The following is a 14,363-nucleotide window of genomic DNA, read 5'->3' on the forward strand; positions in this document are numbered from 1 at the left end:
CCTCTGAAGCTCCTGTTACAGCCTGACCTGCACAACATGGAACACTAGTGAGGCCTGATATGTTATTGTGTTTGTGTGTTAAACCAGAATATTCATCATTACCACGGGGCACAGAATATGGAGATCTCATATTTATAACTGAAGGTGAGGTATATATATTAATCTTACAAGCAGTGCAGGGCTGTGACATCCTCAGCCTGATTTACTTACCAACTTACCGAAAAATCAAAGTAGTTAATTTAGAGATTTTCTTTTTGTATGCCTTGGGGGGGGTGGGGGCAGTGAGGTGTTTCATGACTTCAGTATAAGTACAGGCCCTTGTTATTTTTACCAACACTGTAAACACTTCAAAATGTATTAACAATACACTTGTTGCACTTTTGAGAGATACTTGCCGAGCTAACGTGTATTCTGACACATAGACACACTGTCATCCTTTAGTGAAGAGGAAATGGGACAGGCTTTAGTTCCACTGTGGAGAACTATGAAGAACAGTTAGTACTGCTTGACTTTGCTGGAGGGTCCCTCTGGAAGGTCCCCTCTAACAAGAAGGGCACCTGAATGTGAAAATCGGTGAATGGTACTTGTAGGAGAGCATCATTGGATTGACTCACTCTGTTCAATGGGATGCCCATCAAGGAAAGATGAAATAAAAGAAAAGATATATTTATATCTACGTTATATTGATGTAATTTTCAGCATTTATGTTGAACTTACACCACAGCTTTTATGCGACAGATTCAGGCAGGCCTGCAGGTTTATTTACTTTGCACAATGTCATTGGACTCCCACACACTTCATAGCTTCAGAGAATGGTTATAATAAATTTTAAAGGTTACAGAGTTTATGCAGAAAAATGTTAATATGTATGCAGTTTGTATTTGTTACTGCCATGAAATGTGTCTTTAAATGTCATTTTGAAGGTATTTCTGACCAGAATTGATGGACCACCGTCACCTTACTGCCCCCAGACATAACTGACCGTGGGAGGGCATCCTGCTCCAAGAGGGGGGCCCATTGAAGATAGATTACATATAAAATATGTGTTATCTAATTAATGTTTTTTAATCTATTTTTGTGGACTCACCGAAGCCATTGTTGGATACCTGTTTGATGGTTTCTTCAAAAATAAAATAAAATTTCAACAGTTTGTGCTCCAATACAAGGAGGGTGAGGCCATTGTTTTAAGGAAATTAAAATATGTTTATCTGGGGGGCAACTGTCTAAAAATTAGGGCATTTACAAAACTGGTCGTTTGCAGCTGCCAACTTCACTGCAGGTGCAGGATTGCCTGGTCTCTGCCAGTCAGGTATCGTAACAGCAGCGTAGTGTGAACAACAGCACTGTGTGTGTGTGTGTGTGTGTTAAAGACGGAAACGGAAATTAAATTAACTGAACAAAAATACAAATGATGGTGCAATGTAGGACGAGGATAAATCTTGGATCACGGTTTTGTCATTCTGAGATCTCTCCGTTACTTTCGGACGCTGGTTGTTACATTTGAGCCAGTAACATTTGAAGTCTACAATAAGGCGACAGTAGAGCGAAATGAACCTATTGTCTAGTGTATTTTCCTGGTTTTAAAGGCTGCATCACAGTGAAATGTTGAATTATTTTCAACCTATTAGACAGTTGTAGCTGAGTGAAATGAATATTAAATGGCTCTACCAATTTTAGTTCTGTAAAACCTTCTGAAAGCACTGTTAGAGCAGGAAACAGAGCGAGGACACATCAGATAAGAGACTTGGGATGTATTCAGTATCATGAACAACCAATACAGCAGCCTCTGCAAACTGCAACTGAACATTGTGTTTTTATGAAGGAACGAGGCAGGAGGAAGATCATGATAGCTTTGTACGGATTTATTGATTAATGACCTTCTGTCTGTGCGGTGATAATGCTAACCATTGTACCACTGTGCTGCCCTCAGATGTATTCATTCTTGTTCCAGTCGTGTTTCAGGGGTGGTATTTCAGTGTCTCCAGGGTCGGTCGAGCCTCTGGGCTCTTGACCAGACAGCTCTTTAGAAAACCCTGGCAGTCTGAATAGCGAACAGGAACCACATTTTAATACCAACGCTGTGCTCCATGAGTGTGCTTGATTTTACTGTTAGGTGTGTGTTTATGACTTACCGAAGGAAAGGCCGTCTCTGATGTCAGGATCGTCGGAGATGATCCCAGTGATGTTCCTGAAGGGGAGACGTCTATGCAGCATCCCAAACAGCACTACACCCAGCTGCCACACTGTAATTGGTTCCGCCCTGTACCACCCTTTCTGGAACCACTCAGGGGTGGTGTACTCAAAGGTTCCTACAATACACACAGCCACTCAGAGTTTAGTTTAATGGCCAGGTGGAGGACAGAGACAGCAAGAACACTGGGTTGGCTCAGAGAACAGGACTATAAGAAAGACGGCATACCTTGTTCCATAATGTATGTCTCCTCTGTCAGAAATGTGCCACAGCCAAAGTCGATAAGTCTGGTTTCAATTCAAATGTTTTCCAGCTTGATGTCCCTGTGGAACACACCTTTTGAGTGGACCTCAATGAGAGCATCCACCAGCTGTTTTGTTATGATCTGAGGGAGAGAGAAAGAGACATGTAGACTGTATGACATGGTGGGCATGGACACACACACACACACAGAAACACACATGCCATGAGATACTTACTTTAGCCTCATGCTCCTGCAGGAAGGACCGTCTAGAGTTCATGTAATCTATCAGGTCCATGCAGGGGACTGGTCTCTCTTGGACGAGAATCAGCTCATCGTCCAGATCGTACCAGTCCAGGAGAGTCACTGCTGCACTGGTCCCTGCTGCTGCTGGTTTGACTTTCAGCAGCAGCGCCACCTCCAGAGGGACCATGGTAATTTTCTCATCCAGAAGCTGTATACATAGAGTGAAAGAGGAAAACAAATAACACAACCTTCATGTATACATATATACGAGGTACAAGAGGAACATGTGCACATGTTCCCTTTGTTTTGTACTCAGATTGTTTAAATAATGTAGATGCTTGTTGGGTATTAGGAGGAAGAACAAATCTCTTACTATTGATATGCGCTCAATGTCAAACTGGGGGATATGTTTTATGGCCACCTACAGGACAGAAACACAGACATTTGGTTAGCGGATACTTCTTTTTTGGGGGGAGTTTTTCCCTCCTTCTAATCGAGGGTCTAAGGACAGAGGGTGTCGAGTGTGATCTGTGGCTAAATAAATAAAACTGACTAGACCTGACTATAGCATGTGTATGAGTCTTACAGGCAGATTGTTGTCTCTGCGGTGGCCAGCAAAGACTGACCCGAAGCCTCCTGAACCCAGCAGTTCTTCCTCCTTATATTTGGCCTCAAAGGCAGCTGCAGAAACAAAATACAAACACAAGCAGTTTGATCAAACTTGTTCCGAACTTTCATTCATTACACTTATAAACGTACCCCCTGATACTAACTTGTACCTGTAACATCTAATCTTCTAGCAAGAAAGCAAATACATGTATTTCCCAAAAACTACTAATTTTTTTCATTTCTTTCATTAAGTTGTGGGACTCACAAGAGACACATTAAAAAACGAATGGTACCAACGGACCAGACCGGCACATACAGGCACACCCCCGCGAAACGTCCCCTTTACCTCTTTTTTTGCAAGATAGAAAACTGAAGATTCTATAGATGTCAATGATATTTGACATGTTTGAATTACAATTTTGTTTACAAAGTTTGTTTGCATTCCTTTCGTGTTAAACAAACCTTTGCTTTATAGACATGTCTAATAATTATTTTGCAACTTCGCAATACCCTGAAAAATTAAGGATGATCTGTCAGCCAACAAGGTTTTATAAGTCTGGATCCTACACACTGTTTTATAAATGAGACCCCTGGGGTCTAAATGTCCATTTCTTTTAAACACTATGATGACATAATTAGGGTTAGGACATCCTCCACCGCCTGAGTAGAAGTCATCATGAAGATGAACTCAAGTACTTCTATCTCATCTTACCTCTGCTGTCAGGTGGGGCAGTGTTTGCTGACAAGGAGGTGGCAGGTTTGTCACTGGAGGAGACATCAGTGGTGGCTGGGTGGCTGTGGTCCGTCTTTCTGCTCCCCTTCCTGGGTCCCCCTGTCTCCTCGGACTTCCTCTTTTCGCTCTTCCTCCCTTCAGCTTCAGTACGGATGCTGACAATGGCCGGTGTGGATGTCCCAGCATCCTCAGTGGATGAAGACCTGATGAAGGTCTGAGTGTGGTCCTCAGCTGGACTAGATGTCCCTCTGCTTCTCTTCCTTGGACCCTCTTCACGCTCATCAGTGGTGGACTTCCTTTTTCTGCTCTGGGTTTCTTCTGAGCCAGCGTAACAATCAACAAAAAATAGAAAAAGCCAAGAAACATAATAAGCATGTTAGCTTTCTCCTGTAGCTGGATTCAGAGTCTCGAGTGTGAGGAGTTAATACTGTGCATGCTGGTACTCAGACCAATCAGACACATTTATCTGTGAATCACTCAGACCTCTAAAACATTCAGGTGATTTCAATAACCTAAATATTTCATCCCGTCATTAAGTTCAGCGCAAGTCTGATTTCAGATAACTTTGTAAAATATGTTTTAACTTTACTGAGAACAAAGTTTAAGGAGTCAACTCCAGTTGCTGACTCTCAATATGGCCTTTGGACAAACAACAAAATACCCTCTAACTAAGGTCTGACTGAATCTCCCCTTAAAGTTTAACATTTACTCAATAGAACAAAGATATAATGAATCTGTCTATCAGTATCTAACCTGTCCTATCAGATGGGCCAGTGTATGCTGAGACAGTACTTGATGAAGGCCTGCTGAAAGTCTGGCTGCAGCCCTCAGAGGGACTTGGACTTGTCCTGCTCCTCTTGCTGGCTCTTTCAGGACTCTTCTCAGAGTTTCTCTTGGAGGTCTTCTTTGTTTCATTTGATCTGCAGTCTTTTATCTGCATAGTTGACATTGCGTAGTTGACGGGATCAGTGTGGCGTCCTGCGAGAACAGGAAAATATGTGCTGAATGTAATCTACTATATGATTTACTGTCTGAGTGACTTAAGTAAAAACTCACATTAGTAATCATTAGCCGAACAGCTAAATCATATGGATTAACAAATAAGAGAGACTGCAGTTTTTATGCAGAATGTCAAATCTAAACCAATAAACACATTGAATCAAACATAAACACATTATGTACCTTCATTCTTCATTCATATCCAAACATGGGGGCAACTCTTACGATCTGTCTACATTATAATAGCCAATGAACAGGTTGAATTTAAGTCTTTAAGTTGAAAAAATGGCATTTATGTTTGTTTCATGTATGACATTAATGTGAGGAAGGTCACAGTCTCCTCATCCCTCCACACAGATCTGACGTTTTCATCTATTTTTCATCTCTTCGGTAGGCATTTAAGTCACTTCACGTACATCATGATTTATTTGCTTAGTCTGTTTCCATTATAAACATTTTGCTTTTATCGAAACACCAACTTTTCCACGTCAGCCAAGCGTAAAAACCTTTTTTAAGATATTTTGATATTGTTCCACTTCGATTTATATATACGCAAATGGAAAATGCAGATAAAAACTGGTGGACGGAAACCCACCTACTGAGAGACTTATGACCACCTCTGCAGACATGCAGAAAGACTCTTTCCCAGGTGTATTACAAGAGAGGACAGAGGGTGTGATGTGATGAGAACTTGTGGGTTGAGCAGCACTCTTGTATTTCTGTATCTGTAGCTCTACTATACCAGTATGTATAGTGAATATGTATAGTTGTGTATTTCACTTGAATTACTCTAGTTTCATTTTGTGCAACATTTCTGATTCATTTCTGTGACATTTACTGTGAGGCAAATGAGAAATACTTCAAAGACAATAATGATACATATTGTAATGCTGCCTGTTAGTGATGTTTATGGTCATTGTGTAATGGGTGACAAAGCGTTACTGTTAAAACAACATGCGTTAGAGTACTAGTTAGTGCCAAAAGTAACAGATCCTGTAACGAGTTACTGTGGCTATGTGTTGTATGTGTGTAGTAAATGTTATTTATTAGTGCCAGCACTTGTGAGCAGTGGGGATTGAGAATCTGTGACTTGTTTTTTAGGAAAAGTGTGTTTCCTCACAAAAATATGTAATGAGCAATGTGTAATGAGCTGATGATACTTGGCTCTGTCATCGCCAACAACTGAGACTATATTGGATTCACACTAATAGACTTGGTTTTATCTTGCGACAAATTAAAGCGATGCCAACATCTCTTACAATTAAGACTCTAACTTTTAAATACAAACATTTATAAATTTCAATTTTTAAAATTTGTGCATGTAACTTTAAGGGTTGGCAAGGATTTCACAAACTAAATTCAATGCGATTTCCAGAACCTTTTCTCTGCTGTTAAAGCGCTGTGAGACAAGCTGTTCACAATGTGTTTTCACTTGGCTGGGTTTGTTTCTCTCTCTGGTGAGAGAGAACATTTCCCCCGCAAGACACGATGCATAGACAATGAGCTGATGCTTTTTCATGAGCAGTTTGATAAATGATGTCTCATCTTTAAATCAACAGATGAAGCACTTTGTGTGTATATATATATATAATCACTGTAGTGGTTTCAATAGAAAGATTTCTCAGAGAAGAGACAAATAGACAAAATGTAATGGATGCTTTTTATTGTAAATAAACTGAAATTGTAACAACCCAAGTTTTTTATTAACAGATAGATGAAACAGAATTTTTGTTACGTAGCAGAACCGACTGTGAGCATCTGGTTTAGCTCAGCCTAGCTTAGCACTGAAGGCAGGGGGCAGCTAACTAACAGCCTGGCTTTGTCCAAATGTAACATATATAATATACCCATTAACACCTCTAAAGATCACAGATTAACATGTTGTAGCTTGTTTGTTTAATCTGTAATGTGAAAATTATAATTTATGGTTTTAGGGGGCATTAATAGCTGGAAGTATTTCTTGACAAACAACAGCGTATCCACCCACCATTATTTCTGTGCAGTGTCTCCGGCTATAGTGCCGTCAGTTAGCAGTGCAGCCGCCAGGCAGTAAGATTAATCTGAATCCGTTTTATCAATCTGTGATCCGCAACTGGAAGTTACAAGATAGAGCACCTGGCAATACACAGGAAAAGCTTTGTACAGCAAGCAGGACATACCTTCCCACCTCATCTGAGTGTGAGAGGGGGTTTTCTGCCGTTAATGATACTGACAGCAAGACCGACAATAGGCTGCGTGAAAACAGCCTCTCATCACTCCTTTTTGTGGATCTTAATAGCCCCCCTCTAGAGAGATTTGACCCAACGCCCTTTATCACATTTGGATAAAATCAGGTCATCGCCAGTCCATATCATGGGCCTCTGAACAAACAGCAAAGCCAGCTGATCCCAGGTCTGTGTGGTCTCTTCTGTTTTAAGGGCTATTCCTAATTAACTGTAGCCTATTATTCACTGTTAGCAGTAACTGTATTGTATGTGATGGGTGTTGATGAGGAGTGGATCCCTTGTAGTCAGCCCTGCCTATTTTTGTTGGTATTTACAATGCTCATGCATGTATGTGTCATAGGCTGGTTTGTTGATAAGTGAACCTCGCATTTGATGTCTTAATTGTACAGAGCTTCTGCTGTGCTCAGGGCTCAGAGGCGTCTCCCTGCCCCTCTGCAGGCTTCTGACTCTCTATATTTACGATGGATGTATTATATTTACGCGCTCAAATGGCCTGACGCGAACTTCCTGGACGTGAATCATGTGACAATCGAGCATTCTGATGCGACTCTGTCTCTACGTGGCTCTGCTGCAGCCACGGCAGTAGCCTCCTCCGTCACTACGGTTGCTCTCCATTAGCTCTGGCAAACCAATCCTTGGTGGTTGACGTAAAACGTATCGCTACTGGTGCACCAGCGCAGGAATGTCGCCACAGACACCAGATTTAAAAACTCCGGTATACTGTGACATACAGACATTAACCTGGCGGTGATAGGGTTAATCAGCATTGTGTGACGTCGCTTGGCAACGGCTTGAATGTAACGGACATTCATTGATCACGGGACATTCATTCAGTGATCTCTCCGTCACTGAAGTGGCCAGACAGGTGAGATCTATACCGTGCTCTCACTGGAGTGCCTTTCACTGGGTTGACCTGGTTAAGAAACAACACAAAGACCCAGAATTTAGTTCTCTCAGTTGACATGTTTTTCACTAAGATGGAGGTAAGTGGCAGCTGGCTGTCCAAGTTCTGAATCTGTTTTTTTTTTCATTGATTTTTTTTTATGTTCTTTCTCTGCGTCTCATTTGATTTGTTACTGTATAAAGAGAGATAACATTTTATTTCAAAGGACTGAGCTTGTTTTCCAATGGCATACGAGGATGACAGAACAGAGGAGAAGCTGGTGGAGACAGGGAGGAAAATAACAGGTATGATAGCAACTGTCAATCATGTTGCATGCTTGGTATTTATCATACTGCCAGAGCCCAGCCGTAAACCTGATGTCTGCAGGAGACAAATACACACACCAGAGTACAGACAAACACACACTAATACATACTCTTTTTTTATTATACACAATATAACCACAGGTTCCCTTCTTTCTTTCACAACAGGACACACAACAGCACTTATGCACAACAGCATTTAAACGTAACAGCACTTATACACAACAGCATTCACAACAGCACTTATGCACAACAGCATTCACAACAGCACCTATCAAGAGTAAAGTGGAGCAGCTCAGTGCCTCCATGATGTGTTCTGCTGAGAGTTTACAGAGAAACTTAAAAATGTTTGAACTATTTAATTAAATACTGTTTGTTTTCATAGATCTGTAGATTACGTCCCCATTGTCTAGTACACATGTCCAGACTTTTCATATCAGGGGCCACATGGAGAATAACGTCTATAGTCCTGAGTCATGAATCTTTTACTTCATCTTAATGAGTGAGTTTAAAACACTGTGCTGCACACTTTAATCTGCAGTAAGAAGATTTTATCACTATTAACGTTCACTCTGCTGTAAATATCACTCCTAATGGGAACAGTGATGTTAGGCCTTGGACTGAAGAATTACTGTCAGGTCAGCTGGAAGTCTTGGAGTGGAGACATCACAGGGGTGACTGTCAGACGTCTTGGACTTCAGTCTGTTTTTGTTCAGTGTCATCAGCAGTGGGAGCTGCTGTTGGAGACTTCAGAGTATAATCACATTACATTTCAATAAGCTCCAACTCCATGTCCTCCTGTACTCCTTCCACATCAACAGATTCATGTCCTTCTCAATGGCAGCGAAATCTGTGGTGAGAGCACAGTCACATATTTCGCCATTTTCACAGAAATGTTGACGTTTGGGAATTTCAATTTCAGATCACAGAGCATATAACCGCTCCAGAACTGTCCCACGACTAAGCCAGCGCACATCTGAGTGGTAGATTATGCCATTTTTTTGACAGGAAAGCCTGAAACTCCTGGTGATTAAGCGCTCTTGGTTGGATGAGATCAATAGTTTTCACCAAGGTACTCATCACATCACCCAGCTGTCATGGCCAGAGCGCTATTAACAGGGGGGATGGCCCAATGGGAGCACCCCTCTGCCCCCACACCACCAACCAACACACACCCATGTACACCTCCCAAAGGACATTGTTGCAGGACACCTTGACCATAGTCATGTCTCCCCTGTTTTATTACAGAGGTGGTTTGGTCTGGGGGTGTATTTTCAGCAGCACAGATGCTACTGAATGATCATAGGAATATTCTGGGAATACTACAGGCAGCAGTGTGTCTCCACGATCCTCTCGCTCTTCCACTTGTTCGACACGTTGCTACTTCACGTCACTTTGATCATGAAGGTGACACAACTCTATAGAGTATATAGGCTACAATACAGTATAGAATCGGGTATTTATGCTATGTAGTTTAGAGAATATTATAGAGCCAAGATGAAACTGACAAGAGAGAAAAAGGCGCAGTTACAAATCCATCTGCCGCTTCAACACCACGGACAGCGCCATGGATTCATCAATACACAGCACAGTCAGGCTCCTGATGTTTCAGGGCCGTGGTCGGGGCCACAGATTCTAACTTGCAACAACCTCAGTCCGATAAAGGATCAATGAGTCAGGCAGACTAAACTAAAAAAAACCTCTGCCCCTAAGGGATGGCAGGTTAATAAGGGGGATGCATTTTCAAATGACCTACTGGTTTTAACTTCACACAATTTCCACTTTTCACTTTCTTGGTATTGCCACAGTGTGTGGTGTCTGTGACTGGCAAAGCCTCTTTGGTATAGAAACATCTGCATCTACGCGTATGGTGACATCTGGCCTTCACAATAGGAAATGATAAGAAATTAAAGTGTCGGGTCGCAGGTAGCCCTTGGGCCGTACTTTGGACACCTCCAGTCTAGTAAAAAAAGAAAGACTGTCTATGACTCTAGCTCTGCTAAATGCTGGAAAGTAATTTTGTTCCTTTTCAAAGGTCAGTCTCCGACTTTTTTATTATATGTACAACATGGACTTCTATATACTATATACCATATGCAGGTCAATTTGCTAATTATTTAATAATGTAAACCACCCTCATCTCCATATATAAAGAATATAAATTAATATAATATATAAAATAAAAATATATGTTATGTAATCTGCAATTATGGGGTCAGAAACCTAAGAAAAAAGGGGTCTAAAGTGTCTTCTCCAGAGGTTTTCTTAGGGTCAACAGCTAACTACACTGGAGGAAAGAGGTTGGGTAGGGTGAACTGAAGAATTGCTAACACTGAATGTAGACAGCCATGCAATATGCTTCCTGTAAGTCAGTAAGTCTGCAGCATTGGTTGACCTATTACAATCATTTTCTAACAACAAAACATTGACAACAAAATTATTGTTGAATGCTGTACATATTTCATTCTGACCTGTTAATAGTGACCTGTGAACTATGGTTGATATGGGAAGGTAAGACATTTAAGGTCTTCATGGAGTTTACTACCCTCCAGAATGTGGTTGGATTTAACCAGCAGAATATTCATAACACACCCATAATAGGATCACCACACCCAGCCCGTGGACCAGTGCCCACCAGTTTACCACCATGAAACTAATTACATTTGCTTGTATGGGCTGAGCAACATATAGTATGATACAGGGACTGTTGTTTCCTCCATGAGAAGACTGCCTCGACTTACTCCACATTAATATCATACTCATGCTTCAAATAGTTAAGATTTTTGAATTAAGAGCTGCTTCACCTTAACTTCCCTGAAGAAGATACTTAAACAAATAGCAAAGAAACTGAGAAAAAAAATACAAATAAGAGATCTAAACGATCTATAGTGGTTAGAATATCTCAGAGACACACAGATGATACAGGCTGTAAGGCCTCAGGGTTGATACAAACATGAATGACCATATATATACTGCTTGATTTATCTTCATGTCCTTCACAGCTGGATGTTGGTTCTATCATTCAACATATGCGTTTGGGAGGAATGCATTCAGACTCTTTGATGACATCTAGAACCTTGTTCCTATGGAGTCACATTGGACGAAGTTATATACTATTTAATCAATTACAAAATGCATTGAAAGTTTTTTAAGAGAAAAACTTTTTAACAAGCTCCTCAGGAAGCTCCTCTTGTTGGCTCATCATTCTGTGGAGGCACCTGAGCCAGGCTGTGCAGCCTCCTCTTCCTCCACACACACCTGGCTACAACGAGCTGCCACATTCAGGTCCAGGAACAGCCACTGCCATCATGGGCTACATTACCCAAATGTGCAGGGTTTAACCCAACTCGTGAGTCCATCAGTGCAGGAGGCTCAATAGCTGGCTCCCCCCCGATGTCTTCAAGTGGCTGCTGTGGCGTCTCTGATTGTAGAGTGACAGTGAGGTGTGACCCAGTGAACAGGCTTACATGAGTTCCATTGTGTGACATTACAAAAACACACTAAAAGTATAACATCACACTATGCTGAGCACTTACAAATACAAGTTGAGGCTCAAGTGGTGTGACAGTATTCCAGAGGTGCTGGGCAAAAAAAAGAAAATCCCATAGAAGAGAGAAAGAAGCGACTCTTCGACCTCAACACCTTATTATGCAAAAATAACTCATTCATGACCAAGGCAATACATTCAGATTCCTTTTGTCTTTTGATTATAGTTTAAATCTGTGTTAACTGTTGGTCTGATTAACAAAACAATACACAACTTGCATTAGAAAGTTTTTTCTCTTCATGATCTGTTATTTCCCCTTTTAATCTGAGTCATGGACAACGTTCTTCTTTCAGAGAATCACTGCATCAGGTAGAAGTAGTTTGATGTGAGAAATATTTACATAATTTCCACTTTGTCTGAAACATTTGGGCTGATAAATCATTTTACAAATGCTGAGACATTCCAATCATAACCTGGATTACTGAATAATGAATAAAAGCAAATGCAAATTATTATAACATTTAAGAAACACGGTTCACATGCGTTCAGCATCTATTGACACACTGTGGTTGGACTGATCTGAGAACAGTATAAATCAGGAATGCGCCGATCCAACTTTGGGTATTGGCCGATACCGAGTAGGCCAACCGATCTGATACCAGTATTTAATTAATAATCTGTGTACCATAAATGTAAACATTGAATTAAATTGAATAGAACAGCCCATTGTCATGATACCCAATCCAGCTATTTGAGTCAGTATCAGACCGATATCTGATATCAGTACCGGATCGGTGCATCCCTAGTATAAATACAGAATGCAGCTTTTGAATAAATATGCAGATGTTTGCTACTGTTTAATTGTAAGGAGAACCACTGCTGTGCATCCCTATTTGTATTTGGACATGGCAGAAATATGCAAATAACTCCAAACCATCACAGTCGACTGACAGCTGATCGTTGTTTCCTCTTCTCCTGCATCTTTTCTTCATCTCTCCTCGAGTCTTCAGTGGGAGGGGCTAAGATTCAAGCAACAGACACATGTTGGGGGAAACGTTGATTGAGATGGACTCAAGGTGCACGTAAAGGCACACTCACAGTCAACTCCACCCTCAACACCTCACACAGTGTGAAACACTGAGACATTTGTCTCTCAGTGAAGTAAAAGACAGTGTCAAAGATACATGACATCTCACCCAAATAAATAAAACATATTCTAACATGTTTTTCTCTCTCTTGGTCTTATTAACACTGTTGATCTCGTTCTCTCACCTTCAGATATAACCGAGCTGTGAAGTCATCGAGTTCACACACCATCTTGTTATAAAGAGAAAACTCAGGAAGCCACTAATTAAAGTTGAGGAAGGCAGTTTCCTGTGATGCTTCCATCTGCCTACTCTAAACTAGCATCCATGGTGTTCAAGTGTCCAGCATCATGGCAAAGTGCTGCATTTAGAGCTTTGAATGGGACTAAGTCAGCACTGTAGCATGTAGAGGGCCCAGCCAATATCAGGCGTCTGCAGCCTGCATGAGATTTATGCTGAGGGTGGCAACGGAAAAGTTTGTCCTGATGCTGCGAATTTGCTGCAGGACTGTGAGTCAGATAACTAACTCCTCCACCCACATCCACAAATGTAACTTGATTCCAAACTTCTCTGTCAATTTCCCTCCCCTCTGCACAGGACTGCAGCATATTAACAAGCAAGACACTGATCTCAAATTGTCCCTGAGGGTCAGCATCTTGCATGGCAGCTTGCTACCATCGGTGTGTGAGAGGCTTTAGATAAAAATATACATGCAGCCATGACTGTATGCAAACAACAACAATGACTGAAGCTGTGTACAAACTGTGTACAGACATATGTGCACACAGTGGTTTGTTATTTATTCTTGAAGTAGAGAGAGGTTTTGAGAACGACATATTTCTGACAATTTTGATAGATATGCTTAAGTGTTTGGTTAGTTTAACAAACTGAGAAGAAAATACAGAACACAGGATGTGCAAAAGCCTGTTGCTTTAGTGTTGAAGGTCTTACATGTCAATTGATTCAGCAGACCTTCACTGAAGCTGCACTAATCAATATTTTTATATTAACAATGGATCACATGACTGTGTGATGTGAAAGACGTCCCTTAGGCGTAGTGATGAACCTGCAGAGAATTATCAACAACTGTGCACTTCCCCTCAGCTCTGCAGAGCATTTTAGCCTCTTTCAGCTCATTGTTTTGGATTTACAGCCCGAAAATCTACTGTTTTGGTTCACTCTCACAGCTCTCATCAACCTGGTTTCCAGCAGCAGCAGGCAGCTGTTTTCTGATAAACCCACTGTACACTACCTGCTTGAGCTTGTAGCAGCTGAAGAGACAGACATCTTTTTCAGGAGGTGGTGGAGACCAAAAACAGAGCTCAAAGAGAGTGAAGGAGC

General features: G+C 41.3%; 1 pseudogene; it reads right to left on the reverse strand.

Annotated features, from left to right (window-relative positions):
* Window positions 1–1,958: 1,958 nt before the first annotated feature.
* On the reverse strand, window positions 1,959–9,677 carry LOC139287693 (serine/threonine-protein kinase pim-2-like; annotated as a pseudogene).
* Window positions 9,678–14,363: the final 4,686 nt, after the last annotated feature.

The sequence above is a fragment of the Enoplosus armatus genome, chromosome 7 (genome assembly GCF_043641665.1).
Source record: "Enoplosus armatus isolate fEnoArm2 chromosome 7, fEnoArm2.hap1, whole genome shotgun sequence".
NCBI lineage: Eukaryota > Metazoa > Chordata > Actinopteri > Centrarchiformes > Enoplosidae > Enoplosus > Enoplosus armatus.